The sequence below is a fragment of the Paroedura picta genome, chromosome 4 (genome assembly GCF_049243985.1).
Source record: "Paroedura picta isolate Pp20150507F chromosome 4, Ppicta_v3.0, whole genome shotgun sequence".
NCBI classification, from domain to species: Eukaryota; Metazoa; Chordata; class Lepidosauria; order Squamata; family Gekkonidae; genus Paroedura; species Paroedura picta.
Genome location: NC_135372.1, coordinates 32371950 through 32389638, shown reverse-complemented (window position 1 = coordinate 32389638; position 17689 = coordinate 32371950). Strand labels below are relative to the sequence as shown.

Below are 17689 nucleotides of genomic sequence, written 5' to 3'. Positions count from 1 at the left end.
ATCAATCCCCTTGAAATTCAGTTGTTGTTCACACAAACATGGGAGAAATAAAACAGTTCCCACGGTCATATAAGGAGTTCTTAGTCTGCGAAAGAGTGCTTGCACTCGAAAGCTCACGCCCTGAATAAATCTTTCTTGGTCTTAAAAGTGCTATTGGACTCTGATTTTATTGTGCTACTTCAGACCAACACGGAGACCCATTTGAATCTTCAGGAATGAGATACAGGCGGGAGGCTATGTGACCATAAAATCTGCCATGGTTGGAATGTTGTTTCAAAGAACAGTCAGTTCAATGCCTTCGGCGGCTCACGAAGGCCCTCCCCTAATATTTGCCCCAGGCTTCTAGAATGCGATACTGGACATGGAGGTTCCACCACAGCTTAAGAGTAAACTGACAGACGATGCATCTAGATAGCCCGATTGTACATCCATATAAGCTTGTCCCCAACATCATTCCTTAGACGATTATAGAATCATAGAGTTGTAAGGGACCTCCAGGGTCATCCAGTCCAACCCCCTGCAGAATGCAGGAAATGAATCATTGTGTGAAGAAATAAATTCTTCTGACTGTCCATGATCTAGCGCAGTCATCTGGAAAGAGAGAATCCAGGCCTCATTCCGCACACAGTGTTCTTGGAAGGCACTTTAGAAGCGGGTTTTTCCTGCTCTGCACAGGAAAATCCAGCTGCAAAAGCACACTGAAAGTGCATTATCCAACATGTGCAGAATGAGCCCTGGATAAACCATTGCCTCATGACCTTCCTTTGGTATTCAGCCCCCCAGTGAAGTAAATAAATACTGGAAAATCCATTAGAAACTCATTTGCGTGTGGGAGAGAGAGTTTTTCTCTAGTCAGCGTTCCCCACCCCCGGCTGCTTGAAAAATGGCATCAAATCGCACTGGGGGAAGGGTAGTGTCATTTCCTTAAAGCTACAACTCTTGTATGAGCGGGGATGTTATTCCCCTACCCCCACAGAGAGCTCATTGGCAATTCAGGTAAATGACATGAGAGGAAAGGGTTAAAGACCCCCATTCCTCCCCCCCCCAATTGCTTTTCTCAAATGACTAATTCTACTTAAAAAGACATAACCACTCATCTCTGCACCACCTACCTATGGCAGGGGTGGCCAAACTGACTTTCCAAGGGGCCCTGGACTACAATTACCATGATCCATGCTGGCAGGGGTTCATGAGCTAAGGTCTTTGCAGATTTTATCTTTTAAAAATCCCCCCAAGCCTAAGGAAACACTAAGACAAGCCAGATTCATTTAGCTCATCTTCATGCATACATGTTGCACCGATGGGGTCTGGCCATACCTTTGGACCACCAAGTTTACAGTGTGCACCTACCACAGCTCAACACGCTGCAAACATTCTTCTACTGGGAGGAGGGCCAGCCACCCCCAGTAAACACATCAGATCAGATTTCCTGGGTCAATGTGAAAACAAAAGGGAAGGGGAATCCAAGTCACACGTCAAACCCTAAAGCCATCTCTCCTTGGAGAAATCGAAGTCACTGGGCATTCATTACATTCCTCTTTGTTAAAAAAAAAAAAAAAACTACCCATAATGTCAGAGAATCATAGAGCTGGAAGTGGCCACACAGGCCATCTAGTCCCACCCCCTGTTCAATGCAGGATCAGCCTCAAGCATCCAGGATAAGGATCTCTCCAGCTGCTGCTTGAAGACTGTCAATGAGGGGGAGCTCCCCACCTCCTGAGGCAGCCGATATCACTGCTGAAATAGTCCTATATAGAGTGGGAAGGAGCCATACAGGCCATCTAGTCCAACCCCCTGTTCACTTCAGGATCAGCCTCAAGCATCCAGGGTAAGGATTTATCCAGCTGCTGCTTGAAGACTGCCAGTGAAGGGGAGCTCGCCACCTCCTTAGGCAGACAATCCAACTGCTGAACTAGACTCCTAGAATCCTAGAGCGGGAAGGGGACACACAGGCCATCTAGTCCCACCCCCTGCTCAATGCAGGATCACCCTCAAGCATCCAGGATAAGGATCTCTCTCCAGCTGCTGCTTAAAGACTTCCAGTGAGGAGGAGCTCACCACCTCTTTACCACTGAACTATTGTGAATTCCCCCTCCCCTATGGTATCTAGCCTGAATTCCCCATCCCCTATGGTATCTATCCATAGTTTAAACCCATTACTGCCAACAGGAACCGCTCCCTATCTTCCACCAAGTGACCACCATTCAAATACTTCAAGAGGGTAATCATGTCCCCTTTCCGCCTCCTCTTCCCCAGTGCCCTACTGCAGGGGTAGTCAACCTGTGGTCCTCCAGATGTTCATGGACTACAATTCCCATGAGCAGCTGGCAGGGGCTCATGGGAATTGTAGTCCATGAACATCTGGAGGACCACAGGTTGACTACCCCTGCCCTACTGGGTTAAGCTGTTCCTTTACACCAAGTCTCAACTCACTCTCTTCCTTCCATCCCCCCCTGGGTCCTGCCAATCAGGCATTCCCAGATGTGCGGGAGGCCAATCTGGATTGGAACCGCAGCACCCGGGGGGAGGGGAGTAGGATTCCAGGTCAGAGGAGTGGATCCCAACCCAGAACAGTGAAGAGATTTCAGAACCCAAAGATAGCCGCTTCATTCAGAGCCAACTGCCATCCCTTTGTTGACTTTTTGCATGAAAAGGAAGAAAAGGATTTGCTGATTTGTGTTTTGAAGGCCATTGGGGAAGAAAAGAAAATATTTTCTTAGATTGGATTTGATTACAATAGGTTTTTAGAGATTTAAAAAAGAAAGATTTTCTGTTGTAACTGCAATAATTTTAGAATAACTAATCCTGTTACGAGTTTATTCCTTTGGACTAGTGGGTAACTGTGTAGTTTTCTGCCACTGAGAAAATCAAAAGTTTGTTATCTCTTCGTTTTATTTTTAAATTTTTCATCTTTTTTATCGGTTCTCTCTTTTCTGAACTTTTATCTTATTGTTTTAAAATTTTCTATAGAAAAAAAATTCTTTTTTTAAAGAGAGAGATTCCAGAGCCCATATGCTCTGGCGGGAAAAATACACACAGCCAACTATGGATGCTTCTTGACATGACTCAATCGCACAACATGACACACCATTGCCTTAGTACACAAACTGCACCCGTTACTGGCGAAGGAGCACCTAAGCTTTGCCCACTGAATGCCGTATTCATTTATTCTGCTACTGCAGTCTGCCCCAAGACTGCAGTCTGAAGAACACACCATTACAGTTTCTGCTTTCTTAAAACTAGGGTTATTTAATAGGGTTGCCAGTCCCAGGTGGGACCTGGGGATCCCCTGGAATTAGAGCTCATCTCCAGACTGAGATCAGTTCCCTTGTGAAAATGGCTGCTTTAGAGTGGGAGGGGTGGACTCCATAGCATTATATACCACTGAGGTCTCCCCCCTGCCCCAAATCCTGCCCATTCCTGGCTCCACCCCCAAAATCTCCAGGTCTTTCCCAGCCCAGAGCTGGCAACCCTATTATTTAATGTAATCTGGTGTTAATTTCCACAGAAAAACATCCAGCAACATTTCTTTTTGAGAGGGAAGGCAATCATAAGCCGCTTTTGAGAGTCCTACAAGCTGTTATAAGTGGAGTATAAAAAATAACTCTTCTTCCTCTAGCAGTGTACTCGAGGCACATACCACAGCAGAGTCTATCTGGTTTGTGGGTGCTGACAAGGAACAAAGTAACAGACGGAGCCTCTTTCTCTTTGCAAACCTAATAGGAGTCCTTTATTGTAAGGAACTCCATCCTAGACAGGATGGGATGGAGACAGGATGCTAATCTAGACGAACTAGCTAGGATGATAGACATGCAGGAGGCGTGTCCTGCCCTCATGATGCCAAGATGGAAAGAAAAGAGTGGCACAGTGTGGAGAGGAGGCGTCAAGCCAGAAGGAAGGAGGTTTCCCTAAGACCGTTTATGCACTGGAGGTTTCATGTTGGGCTGCAGGCTGGAGTTTTAGTCATGGGAGGTTGCCCCACCTCTTCCTGCACCCACATGGGGGAGCATTTGGCCTGGCACACCTCATCTGCCCCCAATTTGTGCTCCTGCACAGGAGCTGGGGCAGTGAAGTTCCCAGTGCGTAAACGGTCTAAGAGTAGTAATCGTCACTTCGAAGGGATAGCATCAGAGCAGTAGAAGGGAAGGATGTTCAGGGTTCTGGCCTATCTCTGACTCTCTATAGTCCCCCTCTGGAGCTAAGAGATAAATCCTAGACTTCCAGCATCTTTGACTCCTAACAGCTCACACTCTGAAAATCTTGTTGGTCCCTAAGCTTGGGTCTAGTCGAGCAACTTTTTTTACCATTGTGAAACCCCTGAAACATCCTTCAGGCTTCAAGAAGTGGCGCGATCATGCAGAATATGGTTGGGAAGGATAGATGTGGACACGCCCACCCAGGGCCCCCCCTCCCACCCCCTCCAGGCCCATCATTGTCCATTGTGGGAGGGGGGGCAGACATGACCATATATAGTCATATCATTCAACTTTTAAATATCTCCCACCCATTTGGGAAACCCCGACAAGGCTGTCAAGAAACCCCAGGATTTCACAAAACCCTGATTGAGAAAGCCTAATCTAGTTATTCTACTGCAGACCAACACAGTGACTCTCTGAAACTATGAGGATCTTGAACAACTGCTTTGGTACAGTTGTTCACAACTTGCTGTGCTGGTTCTTTAGCATTGTTAGTCGCTTTATGTAACAACTGCTTCGGCAGTTTGTTACAGAAAGCGACTAACAATGCTAAAGAACCAGCACAGCAACGTACTCCTGTTATGGCCTACCACCCATCCTGAAGTCCACTTCAACCTTCTGGCTGCTTATTTGACCCAGATCCAGATTGTTTTTTAGAATGAAGGAAAACCATAAGTTGGAATACAGATTGAAAGCTGCCTTTGGGGTCCCCAAATATAAAATACACATTTTTTTTAAGTCAGGCTTTCTCAACCAGTGTTTTGTGAAATCCTGGGGTTTCTTGAGGGGCCTGGGTTTCCCAAATGGGTGGGAGTTAATTAACTTTTTCATGTATTTTTTAAAAATTTGCTAAACATTTATCAGGTATTGTATCCATATATAGTCGTGTCAACCTGCTCCCCCCTCCCCAAATGGCCAATGATGGGCGTGGAGGGAGTGGGAAGGGAAGGGGAGGGGAGGGGAGGGTCCTCAGGCGGGCATATACACAGCTCTACTTCCAAAATATATTCTGCATGATCACACCACTTCTGCAGTTCTTCGAAGCCTAAAGAATGTACTAGGGGTTTCTCAAGGGTAAAAAAGTTGAGCAAGGCTGTTTTAAGTGAAAGAGGCACAGAAGGCAGCAGTAGAAAAAGTAAAAGGCTTCTATTTGTACAACTGAAAATACAGTTTCGCCTTGGAAGCATTAAAACAAAAACGGGATTTAATTTGCAGGGTGGATGTTCCGGGACCCTCTCTGGAGTCTCACATTCCTCCAGCTTTTCCCTCCATGTTCAAATATAACCAGAGGGGTTAAGCTTCTGCCAGAAAAATAAAACAGTTTTCCACTCGCTAATAACTTACTTAGGGTGAAGCTGGTGTAATATTTATTGCGGCAAATTAGATAAATCCTACGTCCAGGGTACTAGATTCTGAGAACAAGGCACTTAAACATTGTGCAACTCTTACATAAAGGCAACTAATCTAGCTTTTTATATTTTCTTCCAGCTACATACCTACAATGGCTTCGCCCTAGGAAACAGCTAACTAAGCACCTTTGTTCCCAAGGACCTTGGTTGCCTGCCCTCAAATCCGTTTTTATTTAACCCGTCAGCCTAGAATTGCCAATCGTTCGGTGAGTAGAGTGAATTACAAGCAGAATGCAGCTCCTGTGCATAGACTTCTTAACGCAATGTTACAACTTTTATGCTTGCTTCAATGATTTGTAGAAACATGTATTTCCAAACAGTGGTATCTGTTTGACAATCAATACTATGTATTTCAACATAACTACAGGTACGCCGGTACAATAGCAGGCAAGCCACCAGTAGATGCTGTGTTTCGAAATGTTCTCCATCAGCGATGGTAATTTCCAAATGCACAAACAGGTCCTTCATAGGGAGGGCCTTTAAGGCCATTTGCGGTCTGGGCCCTGCATATCTGCCTGTCTCCTTATGCCCCCTGCAGGAACGTTCGCTCTGTAGGTGCTAATCTATAGGAAGTCCCCAGCCCAAGGGAGGTTCTCCTGGCTTTGACCAGGGCTAAGGCCTTTTTGGTCCTGGCCCCAACATGGTGGTATGAGCTCCCAGGAGAACTGAGGGCCCTGACGCAGCTTTCCCAGTTCTACTGGGCCTGCAAGATAGAGCTCTTCTGCCAGGTCCTTGGTTGAGGCCAGGGCAGGTAAGATCTGGGCCCCTCCCTGTGCTAGCCAGGTCATCGGCCACCAAGGTGTGCTCTCCTAGAGGCTGTTCTTGTAGTCAATGAGCAAGTAGGGGTTGGGGTTACATCGCCATTGAGGATGGGTTTTAATAGGGATTTTCAAGAGCCTCTTGTGGCGCAGACTGGTAAGGCAGTAGACATGCAGTATGAAAGCTCCGCCCATGAGGCTGGGAGTTCAATCCCAGCAGCCGGCTCAAGGTTGACTCAGCCTTCCATCCTTCCGAGGTCAGTAAAATGAGTACCCAGCTTGCTGGGGGGTAAACGGTAATGACTGGGGAAGGCACTGGCAAACCACCCCGTATTGAGTCTGCCATGAAAATGCTAGAGGGAGTCACCCCAAGGGTCAGACATGACTCAGTGCTTGCACAGGGGATACCTTTACCTTTAATAGGGATTTTATGGTTGCTGGGGTTTTATGAAGATTATTGTTACTTGCCACGAGCCACTATGTGGGAATGGTGGGATATTTATTTATTTATTATCTATTTACATAAAACTTAGTGGAACAGGGAACAGTACAGATAACTCAGTAGTTATAAATGGTAACAGTATAGTAATAACAACAGAACAATATGATAGAACGGTAGCACAATGGTGAGAACAGTAATTCGAATGACAGCATACTGACAGCTGCATGGGTTGGACTAATCAGTGGTGGTTTTCCTGGGAGGGAAGCTCGGGGGGCCAATGGAAGGTGATTGGTTCTGGTCGACCTCAACCAAATGCCTGGCGGAGGAGCTCCCTTTTGCAGGCCCTGCGTAATTGTTCAAGTTCCCTCAGGGCCCTGATCTCCACTGGGAGCTCGTTCCACCAGGTGGGGGCCAGGAGGGAGAAAGCTCTGGCCCTGGTTGAGGTCGAGCGAGCTTCCTTGGGGCCAGGGATCACCAGCCAGTTGGAGGTAGTGGAGCATAAGGCTCTTTGAGGGGTGTAGGCAGAAAGGCGGTACACTTCAAGTACACTGGGTCCAGACCTTAAAGGTGATTTCCAGAACCTTTCGCCTGATCTGGAATTGGACTGGAAGCCAGCACAGTTGTTGTAGAATGGGCCGGAAGAGGGACCTCTATGGTGTAGCTGTAAGGACCCTGTCCGCTGCATTCTGAACCCCCTGTAGTTTCCATATCAAGGTTAAGGGCAGGCCTATGTAGAACGAACTGCAGAAGTCCCGTCTAGAGGTGACCTTCATGTGGAACACTGTGGCTAGGTGTTCTGGGGCCAAGTAGAGCACAAGTAGTTTGGCTTGGCAAAGGTGGTAGAATGCCAGCCATGCTACTCTCATGACCTGAGCCTCCATGGAGGCATCGAGAATCACACCCAGGTTCCTGGTGTGTAATGTAAATGTAATTATCAATAAACGAATAACTTAAAAAAAAAAAACAACTCAATTATCTGTGTGATCAAAATCTTTATAATGCAGCACACGTGATGTTTTGCCCTATGAAGAGTGCTGTCCGTGAAGTTCAGGTAGTTTGAGTTCCTCTTCCAGGAGAAGTGCAAAAGAAAGGGGGAAATAAAGGGAGAGAGCCTCACATAGCTCTTAATTTAAGTCAGGCTTTCTCAACTAGGGTTTCGTGAAGCCCCGGGGTTTCTTGGTGGCCCTGGAAGGGATTCCCAAATGGGTGGGAGTTAATTAATTCTTTATTTCAACATGTGTCAGGTGACAGGACCATATATGGTCATGTCAGCCTGCCCACCCTCTTCCAAAATGGCCAATGATGAGCCTGGAGGAGGTGGGAAGGGGAGGGGCCTTGAGTAGGCGCGTGCACAGCTCTGCTTCCCAACCGTAGTCTCCACAATTGCGCCACTTCTGGGTTTTTTCAAAGCCTGAAGAATGTTTCAGGGGTTTCTCAAAAGTAAAAATGTTGAGGAAGGCTGATTTAAGTACTAAAAACAATATGTTTCCTCCCTTCAACACTCGTCACTGACTACCCCCCCCCCTCAATGCATACTCACGTTCTTAATTGAGTGAACAACAGGCATCCATGTTTGCTATCCTACAAAAACCCTCGTGCCGTTCGGCCAAAACCTCTCCCCACCCCCTCCTAAAATTCTCCATGCTCCTGAACAAACAACTCTAATTAGGACAGAGTTCAGAAAAAGAGATGAAGCATTAGTATGTTTGCTCTATTCATGCTAACCTAACCAGCACGGCACAGCCGGGTAATTCTGCTTTCATAAGCCCTGTTATATAACCTCCATCTTGACCAGGGACGATGCCAACTCGGAATTTGGGACTGTGGCAGTAGCAGGACTGGCAAAACGAACAACATTCTTTTTTCTGATTGGGACTAATCTCTGCCTGCCATCAAAATCAGATCACAAGCAGCAAGGGACAACAAAATGGCTGTAAACCAAGCGTCCATACTCTTGTGCTTTCTGGCAGAGTTCATTCATTGCCTCTCATTTAGGCCGGCCAGCCACTGGGTGAGCACCTAGGGAAAGCTTTCTTGGTGGCTCTGGAAGGGCTTCCCAAATGGGTGGGGGTTAATTTTTAATTAAAAATAAAATTGTTAAAATTTTATCAGGTGATATGATCATATGTGGTCATGTTGGCTTGCTTCCCCCTCTCCAAATGGCCAATGATGGACCTGGAGGGGATGAGAAGGGGAGGGGGCCCAGGTGGGTGTATGCTTCCCAACCATATTCTGCGCAATTGCACCACTTCTGGGGTTTCTTGAAACCTGGAAGATGTTTCAGGGGTGTCTCAATGGTAAAGAAGTTGAGAAAGGCTGACCTAGTGGTACAGCAGCCATCAGGTGGGACCTGGGGATCTCCTGAAATTACAGCTCATTACCAGGCGACAGAGATCAATTCCTAAAATGGCTGCTTAGAAGGTGGGCAGTATGGCATTACAGCCCACTGAAGTCCTTGCCCTCCCCAAACCCTGCTCTCTGCAGTGCCGGGCAAACTTATTGTGGCATGACCCACCCACCCTAGCCCACAAGGGAGAACATGTGCATGAAGGAGTCATGGGGGTGGGCCTGATTGCATGAGTAATTCAATAGGCACCTTGCTAGAAAACAGAGCACCAGCTGGTAGGGAAGGCCCCAGCGGTCACTTCCCTCACTTCAAGCAGCATACAGCCCTGCAGGGTTGTGCCACAAAGAAACTCCACTCATATCACTGTAGTTATATGAGAAGGGATCATCTGCTTTGCTGGCTTCTAGGAGCATAGCAGCTCATGAAAAGGTAGGTAGCTGCGTTGGGCCACAGCTAAACCCAAAAAGAGAGGCCATGCAATACCTTTGATTAGTATTTATTTGTTATTAAGACTGTTGCGGGAGTGAGTGACGGCATGCCTGGAAATTGGTGAGCGCCACATCTCTCTACGTCAGTGGTTCTCAACTTGGGGACGCAACCCCAATTGGGGTCGCCCGGCCCCTTCTGCAGGGTCACCAGGTTGGTGGCTGCTATGGTGGCAGTGGGGGTAGCAGGTGGTGGTGGCCGGTGGGGGGGGGCGGCGGCCAGAGGTGATGGAGCTATGGCGCTGGCCGCCTCCATGATGCCTCCAGACTGTTGTACGCCTGTGCGCATGCCTGTGCATGCTGCCCACACTCCTTCTCTCTCCCCAAGGCCTTCCATAGAGACACGTGCCTCTGAAGGTAGATACAGTGCCCTCATACTCCCACATGCAGGATACCAGGCAAGCTGGCTATTTGTGATAGGGAAGTATTCTTTAGATTAGGCCTCTTTCTCTTGTGAGACCTCTCACTCCACATTTTGTGATTTCAGTGGCTCTCTGGGGCCAAGATGCATTCTTACCATGCCAGGAAGAAGAGGCAAACATGTTGCCGTGCGTAGCATTTCCTTAATTTCAGTACTATCATGGATCAGCTGCCCATAAGATAATCAGTGCCACATAAAAGGAAATATGTACCTATGGTGAACGCCCCAAAAATAAAATCTATAGCCTCATTTCAAACTGATTTCCACAAGTGCATAATTCATAGAAATATCTGACCATTGCTTCCTTATTAAGCAAGCCAAACCACACAATTTAGCCACCTCAAAGATGGTTTAATTAGAATGATCTGAAAGGAGAAGAGACACATAAAACTTCTTCCACACCACACCCCAGCAAGTCCTTGCTGCTTTCACACGTCAAAAGCAGAGTTGTTCTCTCTTGCCCCGGAGGGATGGACCAGAACCAATGGGATGAAATTAATTCAAATGAAATTCCGTCTAAACATCTGGAAGAAGTTCCTGACAGTCAGAGCGGTTTCTCAGTGGAACAGGCTTCCTCGGGAGGTAATGGGTTCTCCATCTTTGGAGATTTTTAAACAGAGGCTGGATAGCCATCTGATGGAGAGGCTGATTCTGCGAAGGCTCAAGGAGGTGGCAGGTTACAGTGGATGAGCGATAGGGTTAGACTGCATGGTGCAGGGGGTTGGACTAGATGATCCCTTCATCTCTATCCCTTCCAACTCTATGATTCTATTATTCTAGTCAGAAAGGACTGAAAGGAGACGAGACACATAAAACTAGTCAGATCTACCTGGAAAACTGGATAGAATTGGGATGAAGTAAAAGGAACAAATACCCTTATAACATCCCCCTTATACCGAATACCCTTATAACACCCTTGCCTCCTGAATGAGGATGAAACAGTTAAACATGTGGCTCACGGTACCAGTCGCCGGACCGGGGGTTGGGGACAGCTGCTCTAATGCACAGACAGACGCTTCTTGAAGGTGGTTGGGATTGTCTTCTCCTCACAAGGTCTGGGAAGATGGCCCGGAGTGACCCCGAGCCACAAAGAAAAAAGGAAGTGCTTGCTTAGTAACTTGGCAACTAAAGGCCTAAGCGTGTGTTTCCCCATCTCCTTACACAGCAGTGAATGATTAATGTCTGTGGTGGGAGCCGGTGGAAAGCAACCTCTCCCAGCGTAACTACCCTCTGACTTGTTTCTGTTGTGCTGAGTTGTGCACAGGCGCTCAGCTGATCAGCTCAAGATGATGCGTGTTTTTTTTTTCTCCCTGGCTGGCCTCGTGCTTAGTAATAGCTGAACTTCTTCCACACTGCACTCCTGAGAGCCCTTGCTGTTTTTTACAAGGCAAAAGTATCACTTATTGCCTGACTCATCCCCAGAGAATATGCTGACGTTTCCCAAGGCCTCATCTGAGCCCGGGGTTCTCCCTAGGGTGGCTAACTTCCTAGGGCTCCAGGGAGGACGGGTGGTTAGGTCTTCCAGATTCCAGGTGAGGAACCTTTGGAGATTTGGGGACGGCACCTGAGGAGGAGAGCTACCTGAGTGGGGCACAATGTCATGCAGTCCTCCCTCCGAGGCATCCATTTTCTCCAGAGATAATAATCTCCTAGACTGGAATCTCATAGGGGGTCTGTTGCGGGGAGAGGAAAGGGAGGCGACTGTAAGATGGTTTAATACTCATGAGGCCTGCTGGGTGACCTTCTGCCAGTGATAGTCCTCTCAGAGCACTCTCAGCCTCACCTCCCTCACAGGGTGTCTGTGGTGGGGAGAGGAAGGGAAGGTGAATGCGCTTTAAGTCTCATGAGGCCTGCTGGGTGGCTTTGGGCCAGTCCCAGTCCTCTCACTCAGCCTCACCTCCCCTCACAGGGTGTCTGTGGCGGGGAGAAGAACAGAAGGTGATTGTAAGCCGGTTTGAGACTCCTTTGGGCAGAGAAAAGCGGGCTATAAAAACCAACCTTCTTCTTTTAAAAATAATAAATAATGTTGTATATTTCAATAACGTCAAATATTCCAAAGCAGCCATTTTCACCAGGGGAGAACTGGAAAGCCCAGGCAAGCCCAATCCTTCAGATTTCAGAAGCTAAATGGGGTCAGCCCTGCCTAGCACTTGGATGGGAGACCTCCAAGGCAGGGGTAGTCAATCTGTGGTCCTCCAGATGTCCATGGACTACAATTCCCATGAGCCCCTGCCAGCATTCGCTGGCAGGGGCTCATGGGAATTGTAGTCCGTGGACATCTGGAGGACCACAGGTTGACTACCCCTGCTCTAAGGAATACAAGGGTTCTGATGCTGGGGCAGGCAATAGCAAACCACCTCCAAACATCACTTGCCTGCCTGCCAGACAATCTTAGGACCTCCTAGCTACATAACACATGCACCATCCAGTAAATAAATAGGATTGATGTCTTCCTTTGGGCTTTGTTTTTTCCCAGTGAGTATCAGGATGGCAATTAGTCCATAGTGAAGGAGTAAAGGTACATACGTACACATGAAAATATATATAATTGTTTTTTATATGGAAGTGCATGCACGTAACACTTCCAGCAGGGAACCCCAAGACAGCCAGCTTGGTGTAGTGGTTAGGAGTGCAGACTTCTAATCTGGAGAGCCAGGTTTGATTCCGGTTTCCCCCACATGCAGCCGGCTGGGTAACCTTGGGCTCGTCACAGCGCTGATAAAGTTGTTCTGACTGAGAAGTAATATCAGGGCTCTCTCAGCCTCACCCACCTCACAGGGTGTCTGTTGTGGGGAGAGGAAAGGGAAGGCAAATGTAAGCCGCTTTGAGCCTCCTTCAGGTAGAGAAACGCGGCGTATAAGGACCAACCCCCCCTCTTCCTCCTCCTCCTCCTTCTGTTCTATTGTTCATAATGTTGTTATTGTTACTATTGTATTATTATAAACTGAGTTATTTGTATTGTTCCTGTTTGATGTAAACCACCCTGAACCTTCGGGGAGGGCGGTATATAAATATAATAAACAAACAAACCAAAAATAAGCTAGCTATCAATTTTCTCTCACTCGCCACCCAGTCCTGACCTAGATGGCACAGGCTGGCCTGATCTCCTCAGATCTTGGAAGCTAAGCAGGGTCGGCCCTGGCTAGCACTAGGGACAGCGATCTCCAAGAAACACCAAGGTCGTGACACGGGGACAGGCCATGGCAAACCACCTCCAGAAGTCCCTTGCCTGGCTGCCAGACAACCTGAAGACCTCTTGGCTACACAGCACACATGTCATATGACTAATGAATCATAATAAATAAATAATCCCTATCGGAACTGCCCTCTGTTGCCTGGAGATTGGCTGCAGATCCAGGTGGCCTCTGGGCCTCTCCTGGAGCCTAGCAATGCTACCCGTTGCTTTTTGTCTCCTGATTCACGTGTTCGGAGTCTGAGCCTCTGAAAAGAAAACACAAATCCAAGCCTGGGCTTTTCATTCAATTAAGTCCTGCCTTTTTGGCTTTACAAATGTTGACCCATGCGTCGTGGAGTCTCCTTTAAAAGTGTCGCACGATAACCCCATGCCCACGCTAGGCCATTGTTACTCCCTTCCTGCCATGAGTAGGCTGCATTAGCCATGTATGCTGCACCAATATTGACTCTGACAAACCTGATCGGCCAGAAGTAACCCGGAGATACATGGCCATCTAATAACCCACATCATGTGAGGCTTGATACCAAGTGTAAACAGGGAGGCGTGGGAGGGAATTCAGTAGTGGCACACTGACATCCTCTTGAAAATCCTCTTGTTAGGTCTTGGCAATCCAAAAAAAATCCCTTTGTTGCCAATGAGATTATTTCGGTGTGGAAGAAAGGGTTTAGCAGCTTTCCCAGAAACATGGGTGAACTATGCAGAAACCAGGGAGGTGGGAGAGATCATCCTGCGATGGAAACAAAGCTCTTGCAAGTGTGCGTTAACAGAGCCCTCGCTAGCTTATTTTGGCAGTGGAAAGAGCCACCAAGCATTCTGCACGCACTGGAGTGTGCTTTTGGAGCTGGTTCATCCCATGTGAAACAGGGAAATCTACTTCTGAAGTGCCTTGAAAGTGCATTATCCATCAGCTGACCTACGGCCACCCCGTGGGGTTTTCAAGACAGGAGATTTCATAGGTCCTTTGCTACTGGCTGCCACCCTTGTCATGGCCCTGGTATTCCTTAGAAGTCACCCGTCCAAATACTAGCTAGAAGTCACCCGTCCAAATACCTGCTTAGCTTCCAAAATCTGCCAACATTTGGTTAGCCTGGGCTATCCTGGTCAGGGCTAGCTAATTTTGAGCCCAACTTCAAAAACAGGACTGGCATTTATATTTCTTGCAGAATGCATCTAGCTACTGCCTGTCCTTCCAAAGCAAGGAGGAGGAGAAGGAGAAGGAGAAGGAGAAGGAGAAGGAGAAGGAGAAGGAGAAGGAGAAGGAGGAGAAGGAGAAGGAGAAGGAGAAGGAGAAGGAGAAGAAGAACAACAACAACAACAACCCCAGCGCAGTGGGATTGGGTTGGTTGAGGGTTGTTTCATTTTCTTTTTACTTTGGGTGAATGGGTGGGTTTGTTGGAAAAGAATGGGGGGGGGGGCTTACCCTGTCTTGGGTTCTGCAATAAAGGCCGCTGGGCTGCTTTGGGGATGGCTGGGGACCAGTGTCTAGCTCCCGTCCACCACTCACCTGGTATTTCAGTCCTGGTGGTGGGTAGAGCAGGTCATCGCTCTCCAGCTGAGTGAATCCTCTTGGTTGGGGGGGGGGGGTCCTTGTGGTTGGAGATGACGTGTCACTACCAGGAGTGTGGCAGGGAGGTGTGGCCAGCTTCAGGGTTACCTTAAAACAAAGATTTTCATGGCTCACTCCACAGACAACAAGATGAAAAACATGCTTGAACCCCAACAGACAAGATGTCCAACTGAATTCGCCCACAGCGTTGTGTTTGTCTCAAAAAAGCAGGAGGTCAGTTAAAACGGGAAGAGTGACCTGCCTCGTAGGGCAGTTAGATTCAGAGAGAAGAAGAGCTGTGTTTCTTGTTCCACACTTTTTATTACCCAAAGGAGTCTCCAAGCGGCTAATAATCGCCTTCCCTTCTTCTCCCCACAACAGGCACTTTATGAGGTAGGGGAGGCTGAGAGAGCTCTAAGAGGACCGTGACTGGCCCAAGGTCACCCAACTGGCTGCATGTGGACGAAAACTGGGGAATCAAACCTAGTTCTCCAGATTAGAGGCCACCACTCTTAACTGCTACAACAAACTGTCAAGTTCAGTAGAATGTGAGACACCCACAAGAGTTTCGGGGTCTGTTGTGGGGAGAGGAAAGGGAAGGCGACTGTAAGCCGCTTTGAGCCTCCTTCGGGTAGGGAAAAGCAGCATATAAGAACCAACTCTTCTTCTTCTTCTTCTAAGCCGTCCAAGAATCAAAGCTCCTTGAGATTCCTCACTCCATTCCTCATACACCAGCAGAGGTTCCTCACAGGGGCTATTATGCAAACTGAAGTAAGCCTTGCAATTCATTTGCATGTTAAAAGAGGTAAAGGTATGATGAATACATTTAAAATTCAAAGCAAACTCAACAGATCCAAATGAATCTCAGCCTTAGTTGGGCTTTTGTTCTCAAGCATTTGCAATTCAAATCAAACAGAAATCAAACAGAACCGAAAACCCTAGAATAAAACCCCACCCATTCATCAGTACAATTTTTGTTTTATTTAAAAGCCTTCACTTAGCACTAGAGTTGTCTGCTCTTTCCTGGCCACCGGCAGGGAATGGGGTAGTAAGTAGGGTTGTGCGCAGCGGTGTCCAAATCAGCTGTTCCAGGCTGTCGCAGCCAGCACAGTGCCGCGGGGAGGAGGGGAGGCGCAGGTGCCGGTACGTAAGTCGGCGCACACACGCAGACTTCTTCACCTTCTTCACACTCACCTCTGAAGTCTCCATGGATTTTCTAACCCACCTCTGACAGCCTTACAACCGAATAAACTCTGGTACAAGTCTGGAAATTCCAAGTTAGAATCATGACCCTGCTATGAACTCAATGGGGTCTGTTCAACACTGCAGCTCTACGGAGCAAATTGCCCTAGTAGTAGCTGTATGTAGGGTTACAATTGAGTGTCCACATGCTGGTGGATATTGTCCCACTAAAACTATCCACCTCTCAGATTTCCTCATCCAAATGGAGGTACTTTTTTTTTCTGATCATGGACTTACCCTTTCCAATTGAATGACAACAGCTACTCCCTCTATTAAATCCAGTTCAACGATAGCAGCTACTCCCTCTATTAAATCCAGTTCAATGACAGCAGCTACTCCCTCTGTTAAATCTAGTTCAATGATAGCAGCTACTCCCTCTATTAAATCCAGTTCAATGACAGCAGCTACTCCCTCTGTTAAATCCAATTCAATGATAGCAGCTACTCCCTCTATTAAATTGGTAAGACACGGACACTTAGCTCCAATACTGAGCAACAACAATCAGAACTGGGGAACTTATAGACATACTGGCACCTCATGCCAAAATACTTGATTGGCTCTTAACAAAGATCCATGACCGGTCCATAAGTCTATTTGATGATTGGCTGCAACTCAGGAACCAGCGTTGAAACTCAAATACTTTGGCCACCTCATGAGAAGGAAGGACTCCCTGTGGAAGAGCCTAATGCTGGGAACAATTGAGTGCAAAAGAAGAAGGGGATGACAGAGAATGAGGTGGCTGGATGGAGTCACTGAAGCAGTCGTTGTGAACTTAAATGGACTCCGGGGAATGGCAGAGGACAAGAAGGCCCGGAGGAACATTGTCCATGGAGTCACGATGGGTCGGACACAACTTCGCACCTAACAACAACAACAGGAACCGGCAAATTTCTAACAAGGGTTCATGATCCCAGGCTCTGCTACTGAGTGCAAGGTCTCTGGGTGTTCATAGATACAGCACCCTCTGCCAAGTAAAAAGTGAGCACCTTTGCACTATTGCTTTGTGGCACAATATCACAGCTCCCCTGTCCCCATGTGCTTTTAAACAGCAATCCTTTAAACTTGCATCCTCTTCACAGAGAGTAACCTGCAAAACCCTGCCTAGGCATGCTGAAGGAGAAGATTCTGATCATTTTCAATTTGGTCCGAATTATCTAGTTTTGATTTGGCCAAACCGATTCGGAGACAGCCAAATTGATTCGGCCCCATTGAAACAAGTCGCACCATTCAAGGATTTCCCCCTTTCCATCTTTTCTGGCTCAGGTGTGTATGTGTGTGGTAGAGGCACCTGTACTGTTCTGGAGTAACTGAGCAGACCCTGCTTGCACTCGAAAGATCATGCCTTGAATAAATCTTTGTTGGTCTTAAAGGTGCTACTGGACTCTGATTTTATTGTGCTACTTCTGACCAACATGGCTACCCATTTGAATCTGAACAGACCCTTGGCCTATCAATGTCAGTATTACCTAGCTTGGTGTAAGAATGGCGGCCTCTAATCCGGAGTGCCCCCCCTCCACACACAGCCAGATGTGTGACCTCGAGCTAGTCACAGCTCTCTTAGCCTCACCTCCCTCACAAGGGGTTTGTTGTGGGGGAGGAAGGGTAGGCAATTATAAGCTGCTTTCGAGACTCTTTGGGGTAGTGAAA

At 47.5% G+C, this 17689-nt stretch overlaps 1 protein-coding gene and 1 long non-coding RNA gene across 3 annotated transcripts in view; one reads left to right on the top strand and one right to left on the bottom strand.

Moving 5' to 3' along the window:
- RGSL1 (regulator of G protein signaling like 1) overlaps window positions 1–17689 on the bottom strand; it is a 155740-nt gene that overhangs the window by 78263 nt on the left and 59788 nt on the right. The window lies entirely within an intron of this gene.
- LOC143836736 (uncharacterized) lies at window positions 5605–15031 on the top strand. The gene is made up of 3 exons (XR_013230695.1): window positions 5605–5811; window positions 14418–14592; window positions 14943–15031. It is a non-coding gene; the product is annotated as an uncharacterized LOC143836736 (long non-coding RNA).